This window comes from Benincasa hispida, chromosome 11 (assembly GCF_027475165.1).
Source record: "Benincasa hispida cultivar pf3 chromosome 11, pf3_genome.v1.1, whole genome shotgun sequence".
Taxonomy (NCBI): domain Eukaryota; kingdom Viridiplantae; phylum Streptophyta; class Magnoliopsida; order Cucurbitales; family Cucurbitaceae; genus Benincasa; species Benincasa hispida.
Genome location: NC_143488.1, coordinates 72,886,562 through 72,898,909, shown reverse-complemented (window position 1 = coordinate 72,898,909; position 12,348 = coordinate 72,886,562). Strand labels below are relative to the sequence as shown.

The following is a 12,348-nucleotide window of genomic DNA, read 5'->3' as shown; positions in this document are numbered from 1 at the left end:
GGAGAATTTTAATTTTTTTAAAAAATATTTTTAAAGTCATTTTGTCACGAGGAATTAACGATTTTTGTTCAAATACTAACGGTAGAGTATTTTTGAACTTTTATTAAGTTAAGGATATTTTTGAAATGTTTTGAAAGTTCAAGGCTATTTTTCAAGCAAAATTTTCATGATTTTCATCTAAACTAATGATAAGGATATTTTTTGAACACTTTTTGATGTTTAAGGGTATTTTTGAAACTTTTGAAATTTTAGAGATATTTTTGACATAAAGTGTAATGTTTAGGGGCATTTTTTATAATTTAACCTATTAATTAAAAAAAAAAAAGTTATAACTTAGTCCTTAAGCAACCTTAGGCAACGGAGGAATTGAAGTACAAAATTTAAAAACAATAATCATAATTAAATTATAAAAATGATTTAATCTCATGTTTTCCAAAACTTTAGTGGTAAATTAAAATTGCTGGCGTTATGAGTAATTGTAAACTCGCAACAAAATGTTCAATAAAAGAAAATGATACTGAGGATGAAATAATTGGGACAAAGATGGTCAATTCCTATCCAAGTTTAGAACTTGCAAGAGAAAAGGCCGAGAGGCCTAAACCGTTGGTCATCCACATTAAAAAAAAAAAAAAAAAAATTAGAGAGAAGTCACAATCTCTGTAAAAATTATAGACTATACTATGTTCTAACTGACGATTGGGTTTGAGATGAAATGACGTTTTATCTAATTTAATATAAATTAATATTTTAGATGAGTTTTTTTGGGTCGGATTTTGCCTTTTTTATGTTCATGTTAATGATCCATGCTACGGTAAGAAAGAGGGAGAGAGAGTAAGAACACAACATCTCTTTATTGTGACAAGTTCTAATCAATTGACAATTGAATATTAAGAATTTATTTGGATTGACTAGGGAAAAAATGTTCTCTAAAAAGTCATTTTTATTTAAACAGTTTTAATAAAATGTAAATATTTAAAATAAAAAAACTCATATTTGACAACTCTTTCTCAAAAGTATTTTTATGTGAAGGTTTGTTTAATTTGTTATATACTAAAATTATTTTTATTAATGTCAAATTACTATAAGGACGACTATAAAATATAAATAATAAACATTCAATTGGTCTAGAAAGCATAAAATATTTCGATAAGTATCCATCAAAATTGACATAATTATCGATATTTTCATCTAACATTTTCATAATATTTAGACCTCAACATTGCTAATTGAAGTTATGTGACATGACAATTTAAAACTTTTAAGAATAAATATATTATTATTTTTTTCTTTCTCATTCCCCTAATTTCTTCCTCTTTCTATAGGTGTACATGATTCGGTTTGGTCCAATTTTGTGCAAAAGCAAAGACCAAACCAAAGTGCTTAGTTCATACTAAAGAAAAACTATCCAAAACCGAATTTTCTCGATTTTGGTTCTTAAACTGAACCAACCTGATTTAGTTCAAGTTGGTTTGGTTTGATTTTTAACCAATGGTTCACTTTTATAATAAAAAAAAAAAAAAATCCTTCTCCACTGCTGCCATGTGCCTTCTATTTCTCTTTGTTACCAAAATCTCAATCAAAATTCATCCAAATTCTCAATCAAAGTTTATCCAAATCTCAATCAAATATACAAGGCAAACAACTATATTTTGTTTTAAGAGAAAAACTCATAGCCCTAATTAATTGCCTAAGATGGAAGATAGAGGATGGAACCTAGAAGTGGGAGAATGAAGATGGAAGTTTAAATTGAATTTTGACGCCGTGGCTGAGAACGTAGAAGTTGGAAGTGCGACGTTTGAGATGGAGGTCTGAGATGGAAGATGGATGAAGAGCTGTGGCTATGAACTTGAATGTGCGACGTCGGTGACTGTTGACTGAGATTTAGGGATTTATAGTTGAGAACTTGAAAGGAAAAGCTGATTATGTATATTTCAAAGTATGTATCTACAAAGAACTGTATAGGGATATAATACTGTACTAACAGCCTAAGAATAAAACCTACAAAAGCTCTAACCATATCCTAAAGACTCTTAAATAAGACTAAGTACAAGAAGACCTAGTACACATTCACACCCTCCCTCAAATTTAAGGTGGTAAGGTTGGAATCAACTTGAATTTGTTAAGTAGTTGGAGAAAATGACTAGGAGGCAAAACTTTGGTGAAAACGTCGGTGGGTTGCTCAGCGGTAGAAACAGAGTGTAAAAGTAGAGTTTTGCTTAGAAAATGATGATGAACTAAGTGACAATCATTTTCAATATGCTTGGTGCGTTCATGAAAAACATCACTGTGAGCAATTTGGATGGCATTACGATCATCATAGTGAAGTATAGTGGTAGACGATTGAGGGACTTCCATATCAGCAAGAAGCTAGCATCAGCCAGAGCATGATATTCAATCTTTATACTAGAATAAAAAACAATACTCTGTTTCTTACTGTGCCAAAAAATGAGAGAATCACCGAGGTAGAAACAATAACCGAAAGTAGAACGCCGGTCAGTAGGATCACCAGCCCAATCAGCATCAGAATAGCATGATAAAACCAGGGAAGATTGGGAAGAAAACTGAAGTCCATGTCCCAAATACCTTTGACATAATTGAGGATACGAAGAACAATAGTAAAATGAATGGCCCTAGAGGCAGCCATGAACTGACTAACAACGTGAACAACATATGCAATATCAGGATGCATGGCTGTCAGATAAATAAGGCTGCCAACAAGCTGACGATAGAGACTGGTATCCTCAAGTGGAATTCTATCAAATGGAGTCAAACGAACATTGGGATCGAGTGGTGTTGGAGCTGTAGCAGAGTCAATAATATCGGAGTGCACCAAAAGATTCGAGGCATACTTTACTTGAGACAACAAACATCTAGTAGAGCTCAACGATACTTTAAGGCCAAGAAAGTACTAAGTGAACCCAAGTCCTTCATCTCAAAGTATTTTCCAAGATAGCGTTGTAGATCAGAAATAGCCTGAGGATCATCCCTAGTAATAATCATATCATTAACATACAAGAGAAGAAGAATAGTAGCATGTGTTGTTTGCCGCGTAAATAGTGTCGTGTCATGAGAATTGGATGTATATCCAAGTTGAATGATAGTGGAACTAAAAGTTCCAAACCAAACTCGAAGGGCTTGCTTCAAATCATACAATGCTCATCAGAGGAGGTATACCTTTTGGGATGGAAAAGAGACACTTGGGGGTGGTTGCATGTACACTTCCTCAGATAAGGCCACAATAAGGAAGGCGTTCTTGGTATTCATTTGAAAAAGTGGACACTATTTAGCTGTTGTAGCTGCTAAGAGACATCGAACATATGTCATCTGTGTCACAGGTGCAAAGGTCTCTTCATAATCGATCCCATACTCTTGAGAATATCCTTTTGCTACCAATCGAGCTTTATAACACTCAATAGAACCGTCAGAGTGAGTATTGATCTTGTAAACCCACTTGCAACCAATGGGTTTCTTTCCAAGGGTAAGTCAACATATTCCCATGTGTGCATCTTGTCTAGAGCTTGAAGTTTTTCTCTCATAGCTTGCTGCCATAGAGGATTAGTATTTGCCTCACGAAATAGGTTCAACCAAGGAACTGATAGTAGAAAAACAGTGAAAATTTCGAAGGTGAGTAGGAGGTACACTTACACTAGTGGAGCGTCGAACATGAGAAGCTTGATCATGAATAGGTTCAAATTCCATAAAGGAGACAGAGGGCTGATCAAGGTCAATAGAGACAGGCATAGGTTGTTCAAGCTCAGATTCATCAGAAGATGCACAAGAAGAGAAAGGATCAAATTATTCAATAAAAACATAGAGAAGTGGACTCAAGAGAGAATCATGAAAGGTCAAGAGACTAGAGAACATAATGTGCTCCCAAAAAGTGACATAGTGAGAAATGCACAATGTGTTAGAAAGAGGGTCCCAACAACGGAAACCTTTGTGTTCAGTCCTATAGCGAAGAAAGCAATAGAGACGCGCATGTGGTTCTAATTTGGTATGTTCATGAGGGTAAAGAAGTACAAAACATGCACAACCAAAGACTTTGAGGTTAGAGTAATCAGAAGAAGTACTATAAAAGTGTTCAAACGGAGAAGTATTTTGAAGAATAGATGAAAGAAGACGGTTGATTGTGTAGACAGAGGTATGAGCGGCTTCACCCCAAAATTTTGTACGGTAGAAGGCAGACAGAAATTAGGCTCTGACAGAGTCTAGAATGTGACGATGTTTCTGCTCTTCTCGCCCATTCTGTTGAAAGGTATAAGGACAAGAGCGCTAAACATGTGTCCCTTGCTAGGTGAGAAAGGAAAGGAGCCTGGAGTCCTTCTATTCCAAGGCATTATCTGTACACATAACCTTGATTGTGCGAAAAAATCGAGTGTGAACCATATTAGCAAAATCAATATATATTTGAGACAGGGAAGAGCGGTGTTTAAGAAAATATATCTTAGTAAACTGAGAGTAATCATCAATGAATAAAACAAAGTAGCATTACCTATTGACAGTGAAAATAGGAGCGGGTCCCCTAATATCAGAGTGAATTAAGTCAAAAGGACTATCGTTTATAGAAATGTATTGGAAAAAAGACAATGCGGATTGTTTCGCAAGTTAGCAACAATCAAAAGATACAAGCTTGGAGACATTATTCAAATTGTGACTAAGAGATTAAATGATAGAGTTTTTCGGAAGAAGCATGAGCGAAAGGAGATGCCACTGATAGATAGCAGAGTCGGTGATAGGGGCAGAAAGAGAACAAACAAGAAGCCGAAAAGATGTGAGCTCAAACAATCTTCTCACTTTGCAGCTCGTATCAACTGTCTGTCCCGTCCGTGGATCCTAAACTTGACATCCAGTAGAAGAAAAAGACAAAGTTAAACCAAGATCACACTATTGCCCATTGGAGACAAGATTAAAGGACAAATTTTGAACACAATAAGTATTGGAAAGCTGTAATAGGGAAATGTCAATGGAGCTAACATGGGATATGGTCATACAATTACCATCAGCGGCATAAATGGGAGGAAGTGATTTGGTAGGAGTGGGTATAGTCAGAAGAGAAAAATCAGACATCATACGGTTTCAACAAGCGAAATCAAGAAGCCATCTATTACCTGGATAGACTACAAGCATGGAAGAATTGGATGAAATCATCTGTTTAAGCAAGTCTTGTAAGTCACTCATTTGAAAAGTAGACAGGGAAGTTTTAGAGTCAGTAGAAGAGGTAGAAGTAATAACAGAAGCAGAGTCAAGACTAGGTTTAAAAGATCGAGACTTGGAAGTATGTCCTAATGGTCGTGGTGGTCTTGTAAGACAGTTGTCCAGAATATGAACTCATTTGTGATAGTATTTGCATTCGACTTTTGGACAGTCATTAAACTTATGCCAAGTAAGCTTACAGTTTTTTCAAAAGGAAGCTCCAGAAGTACTAGGCATATGAGTGTTGGTGAGTACAACCTCAGATTGCTGGGAAGAAGTGATGACAAGACATTTTTCTTCAAACAAAATTTTCTGAATTGCTGCATCTAGAGATGGAAGGGGATTACGGTGGAGCAAAGCAGCATGGATCGACTTATATTCTGGATAAAGCCCTATAAGAACCTTAATAAGACGAATGTGATCAGTACTAATTTTAAGTTGATCCAATTGTGTCCAGACTAGTTGAAGCGTGGTCAAGTAGTCATTAACAGATTGCCCTATCTCTCGAGTAAGATTAATCAGAGAGTTGTGTAGTTGATAGTAGTGAGCTATGCCAACAGACTGAAATTGAGTAGACAGGAAATCCCACAAACTCTTGGCATCATCAAACACATCAAACTGAACGTGAATGGCCGATATAGATGTATTTTTTAGCAAAGTAATGATTTGATGGTTTTTGTTGTCCCAATCCTTTAATCGTTCAACAAATTTAGTATCGTCCTCAGTGGATATCTTGACTGACTGGGAAATATCACCAATGAAAATGGGCTATAATTTACACCTGATTAGGAAACTCTTCATTTGATGAACCCAAGTAATATAATTTGTCCTATCAAGAATAGTACTAATGGGATTAAATACATTATCTTTTTCCATGTGGTTTAACGGCTACGAAGGAGAAGAAACTGGCTTAAATGCTTGGCTTGACTATAACTGGCTCAACGACATGACTTGGACGGAATCGGCTCGACCAGACAGAACGGGCTCGACTTGGCTTGATAGGACCGGCTAGACTTAGCTGGATAGGATCGACTCGACTCGACTTGACAAGGTCCACTTGGCTTGGCTTGATGGAATTGGTGCGGCTCGGCTCAGGAAGGCAGACATGGGCAGCTCGAATGCAAACATGGAGCTCATCGAATCTGCAATGGATGTTGGCTTGGACGTAACGAATCTGCCAAAGACTGGCTAGACGGAGCTGCAACAATGTCTGAATGTGTGGGATTAGAACCGACTGAACGCGCTGGATCTGAAACACAACCAGACAGATTTACAATGGAGTTTGAACGCACGGGATGACTGCTTGGGAATCGAAGACTGGACTGAATGGACGAGGGGCCTGGAACACTTCGGATCTGGAGCAGTGCGTGAATCTAAAGAACATAGATCGACTTTGTGTTCAGTGACTCGAGAGGTGCGCGGAGAACGAAGATCTACTGAGTTGCGTCGAAGCTCACTAGATCTGGAGAGGTGCAGATTTGGAGCCAAACAGAGAAGGTTATGGAAGGGCGCTCTGATACCAAGTTGATTATGTATATTTCAAAGTATGTATCTACAAAGAACTGTACAATGCTATAAATATTGTACTAACAGCCTAAGAATATAGCCTACAAAAGCTCTAACCATATCATAAAGACTCTCCAAATAAGACTAAGTACAAGAAGACCTAGTATACATTTACAGGAAACAAATATAGATGAAGAGAGGGAGGAAACACTACACTGCATGAAACAAACGTGGAGATTTAGGGTTTTCTACCTTTTTATTTTCTATTTCTTTAGTTTGGGTTGATTGCTGAAGAGTAAAAGTAGGACAATGTTACATATATAATTGGGTTGAGGACTATAACAAATTGGGCTGAGAGCTACAAAGTTTGTGCTGAGGGCTATAAAAGATAGGATTACGTTACATATATAACTAGGGTTCAATTCGGTTCGGTCTTCCATGGTTTTTTAAGGTTCTGAACCACAGACCGAAACAAACCTTTTGGTTTTGAGCATTAGTGAACTAATGGTTCACTTGTCTTGAAAGAAATGGACCGAACCAATCAATTCGATTCGGTTTGGTTCGTTTTGTCGGTTTTGTCCAACTTTTGTACACTCCTACCACCTTGTATCTATAGTGATGGCTTCGGTCACTGTTGCTTCTTTTTCCCTTTCATCCTCCTCTCTTCTCTCATTTCCTAGGTTTAGTTTTTCAAAACAAAAATTCGAAAATTGATATTTATAATCTAAAACATGAATTTTGAGGTTGGAGGTAGTAATCTTTCCTATCATGATAGATAATGGTTCATGACACCTTGAATGAACACCATAAAGAAAACATAATTGTCTTAAAGCAACATTTATGTTGGATTAGAGTTAGGCCACGTTTATCTTAGGGGAAACGTAATAAATCAATGATAATATAAAATGTGGGCCCTTATTTGATTATGTAATTTGGTATTGTTCACATGTGTTCCATACTTGAACTGATATCTAAGGCCCAACACAACTTCCAAATTTGTAATAAAAAATGTAAACTGATTGATGAGTAAAGGGTGCTCAACCAAATTACATTTGAAAATTACACCTATATCATTACCATTACTATTATGATTACCTTTATTGTTAATATTACAATATGCGAATTATGAATTTGTCACATTTACTGTAATGCTAACAGTAAATATAATAGATTCATAATTTTAAATAAACGTAATCAATTCTAAATACGATTAGCATTTGATAAAAAACAATCCAATCAATTCAGGCTTCACATTCAGTAGGTAATTGGATGAAATAATAAAGAAACCATGTCCAACCAACACGTTATTGTATATATATTTATAAAAAAGAAAAACAGGGAAACAAAAGGAACCAAAAAAAAAAAAAAAAAACTAGAAAGGAAAACAAAATTAAGGAGTAATAAAACCTGAACAAAAAGTGTTGGAGAGGATTGTTAGAGCACTAGAAAAGAAAAGAAATGGAGAATGGAACTAAATATAAGCATAAGAGAGAAAATTTAAAGGTGAAATAGCCATCGTCTAATTATATTCTATAAAGTTTGAAATTTTAAGCCAACCGAGTAGGCTTCCACTTTTCTTGACTGAATTGTTTCTCCTTTTGTTCATCCAAATGGATTATTTCAAAAGCAGCCCTGTTATTTTAATATATAGTATTCAAATCGCTTTATTTTCTGATTTTTTTTAAAAAAAAAAATCAACGAGGCATTTATTTATCTAGAGAAAATAAATAAAAGCTTGGGATGTTTCAATGAACGTGGTTGAGTTATTGGATATTTTATTTATCATCCAATTGGTTTGGGATATATTTATTTCAACTCGTTAAATTAAACAAAAAAATAATAATAGTAATAGTTCAACTCGTTTTGACATTTTTTTAAGGAACTCGTTTTGACTTTTGATATGGGCGATGTTCAATATTGAGTGAATTTTACGTTTCTTTTTTTTTTTTTTTTTACCGCCACTTCCGATGGCTGCCGTTGAAATTTAGATTATTCATTTTCCTCTCTCTTTCTTTCTATCTCTGCTCTTTCAAAATAAGACAACTTACATAATGAACCATGTTAGAATGATTTTTCATATGCTTAATATAACACTCAATTTAAAAGGGGTACATGAATGAACGAAGATAACATACGAATGAAAGAGATACTAAAGATATGAAAGTATGTTAATAAATAATGCTTAAAAGGATCAATAACTATTGCAAATACCAACAACGTGTTTTTTTTTTTTTTTCTAGTGGTCCAATCATAAGAACTCTAAAATTAAACGTGTTGAGCTTAGAGCACTTTCTTTGTTGGATGAGCTCTTCGAAAATAATAAACATGTGAGTAAGGACAAAATATGTTGAATTCTTGATGCGGAAAAAAAAGTCAAGTCGGGTCGAATGAATAAATGGATAGGGCACTATGCTCCAATTATAGAGAAATAAAAAGTAACGGAATTATGTTCTTAATTCGAATGATGTAATCGCAATTAAAATATACAATAACGTAAAAAGTATCAACACATAGATATACGTGGTTCACTAACAGTGTATTAACTACGTCCACGGGCAGAAGAAGAATAATATTATTAGAAAGAATGTTTTTTAAATATACCAATAAAAAAAAAGGGCGTCTCTAAGAATTAGAGAGTTTATATGAAATTTGTTAGGAGATTTGACACTGGTTAGCTCATGAAAGGGCAAATGTTTCAAAATTGTATACCTTGGAACATTGGTGTTACAAGGAAGATAGAGAGGAAAGTACATGTTGGAAAAAAATGGATATCTTAAGAGACCCAAGTTCTTAGGGTTGCTAGTATTTGGAGTGTTTTGCTGTTGATTAAAGCTTTTGGTGGGTTATCATTACTCTTGTGTAGTTTAAGGTGGATGGACTAAATAAGGTACCTTGGGTTTTTTTTTCATGTGCTATACCAGAAAGGGTCAGAAAGGTTCAAGTCGTGGAAAGTAAGTGAATTTAATGAGAAGAATCTCTTTTTAAAAGTACCTAGTTTAGTTGATGTGATTAAAAAGAGAAGTTATAGTTTGAAAAGTACCCAAGACTTAAAGTGAGGGGAAAAAAAAAATTATGGAGAGACTACGGAAAGTGGAGTTCTTAGTAATAATAATTGTTCAAGATATTATTTAAATGTAAGGTTGAGCGTTTATTAGTAAAAAGGTAAATTGTTCAAGGTATAATACCAAAGTTTAAGAGATTTTGACTTTAAGCACACGTTGTCAAGAAACTAATGAAACCATCAATTTGATTTAAAGGTGAAAGTAATCTAGTTTCAAGTAAAGAACCAATTGTATGAATCTTAAAATTAAGTTAGATATCCTAGGATGAACATAAAAGATCAACTTAAGAATATAACACTTTCATTCTTAAGGCTTTTTATAAGTGGTTCTTGCAGAGTTGGATAGCCATGTCATATGTACATAAGCAAGTTTTTCACATGATCCAATGTTTTGTTTTAAGTGCTCAAGCTATGTTTATTAAGAGTTGATTATGGTAGTGTAGCCAAGTTGTACGGGATGCAGGAAAATGCTGGGACAAATAAAGTGTCGAATCTGGATTGCGAATCTGGATCCGAATATTGGGCCTGCTTACATTTTGTACCATGTCAACTTTTCTATCAATATTTTTTTTTTAAAAAAAGGAAACCTCTATCTTAAAAACCTACATTTCACAATGTTATGAAATTGACTATCAAAGAATGCTGAAAATGTAAATTATAAAGAAATTGACACCGAGATTTATGTGGTTTCACTAAAAGTATGTTTACTATGTCCATGGGTAGAGAAAGAAAACAATTTATTATTAGAGAGAAATATTAGAGAATATAGATTGCAAAAACATATCTAAGATTATAAAGTTTATATATATAGTATACCCTTCTAAAGAACGAGACCCCGTAATTGGTCATTCGAAGGACCAGATAACAATTTCAAGACATTCCGACGTACACAAGATTATCCATATTTACCAAGTTTTCTTTTTATCCAAATATAATTCATTAATACTAAGTCTTGAAAATCAAAATCCGTGTACCAAACAAGAAGAACATAAAATTTATCCTTCACAAAACTCTTGTCAAGTTGTATGAAAGTGAAACAAACATGGCTCCTGAGAGAACACCTATCCCCATGATGTCCTTGACCCATTATTTCCACCCCTCATTCAAATCCCATATTTTTCTTAATATAAAAACAACAAGTTGTGATATTAGCAACGAGTGCAAATTTACAAGTTGGCTATCAAAATGGTAATTTCTTTGTGAATCCGCCAACTTCCTTCCCCCATATATAGCAAATAATCTTCATCTCCCAATCCCCAAATCAAAACTACTCAATCTCTCTTCACCAAATTCATACACATTCACTCCAATTTAATCTCATCTCATATCATCATCAAATACTCTCTTTCGTTCCATGGCCGACAGACAGCCCTATTTGAACGGCAACTTCTACGGCCCCGCCGTGCCTCCTCCGACCAAGACACACCGTGGCCGCCGCATCCTATGCACCATTCTGAAAGTGGTAATTGGGTTGATTGTAGTGGTTGGTATTCTATTTTTGATATTAGGACTTGTATACCGTCCAGAGAAGCTGGAGTTCGATGTGAGCAGCGCTAAACTCACCGAATTCAACATGACTGCCAATCAGCTCTTTTACAAATTAGCTTTTAACGTTACCATCAGAAACCCCAACAAACGCTACCGAGTTTACTATGACACCAACGAAATGGCTATTCTTTATAAAAACCAAAGGCTTAGAACTTACTGGCTGCCTGAGTTCTTCCAAGATACCAAGACCACCGCCGTCCTCAGCCCCGATGACATCATAGGTCAGCGGCAGATGTTTCTCACCCACGATGAAATTGTTGAGTATAACGCTGAGAAAGCTGCCGCCTTGTACTCGATTGATGTGAAATTCTTTTTCCGGTTAAGGATGAAGTCCGGCGAGGTGGTCTTGAAATTAAGGCCGAAAGTGTACTGTGGATTGAAAGTTCCATTGAGTAACGGTCCTAACTCTGTCTTTTTCTTTCCCAACACTGCCTGCGATTTCAGTTTCTGATTCATTCGGTTAATTAATTAAGGGTTAATCCATGCATTGACTCTATTACATTATGTATTTTTTTTTTTTTATTTACTTGTATTTTGAAATTGCCTTTTGTATTTGTATTTTTTTTATTATTTATAGTACAATAAATGTGGGTGACACAATTTGAACCTCTGAATAGAAAGTAAATGTTCTTCGTTAATTTGATATTTGTTGATCTCAAAAAATGGATTAATTGTGAATTTGTATTCTCAAAAGAAAATCTTACCGATGGCTTCCGTTGAGAGCACAAATTAATTTGCACAACAAAACTGTGCCTTCCGTTGTGAATTTGTAGAACAAAATTCAATCTAAATATAACAAACCACTTTAGCTACAATACAAACCAGCAAGTAGTAATGAGGTAAAATAAAATATCCCTAAATAATAGCAATTGTTGTAAACCTATAATTCCCTCCCTTAAACTAAATGCTTTGAAGCAATTAGTTTTTATCTGAAATTTAACATACTCCAACAACCTTCGAAACCTTTGAAAGACTTCTGGGGTTTGGTCATGATGTCTACCACTTGGTCTTGACTTTCACCATGAACCAATTCAATTATA

General features: G+C 34.9%; 1 pseudogene; it reads left to right on the top strand.

Moving 5' to 3' along the window:
- Positions 1-10,956: 10,956 nt before the first annotated feature.
- Positions 10,957-11,946, top strand: LOC120091933 (NDR1/HIN1-like protein 10 pseudogene; annotated as a pseudogene).
- Positions 11,947-12,348: the final 402 nt, after the last annotated feature.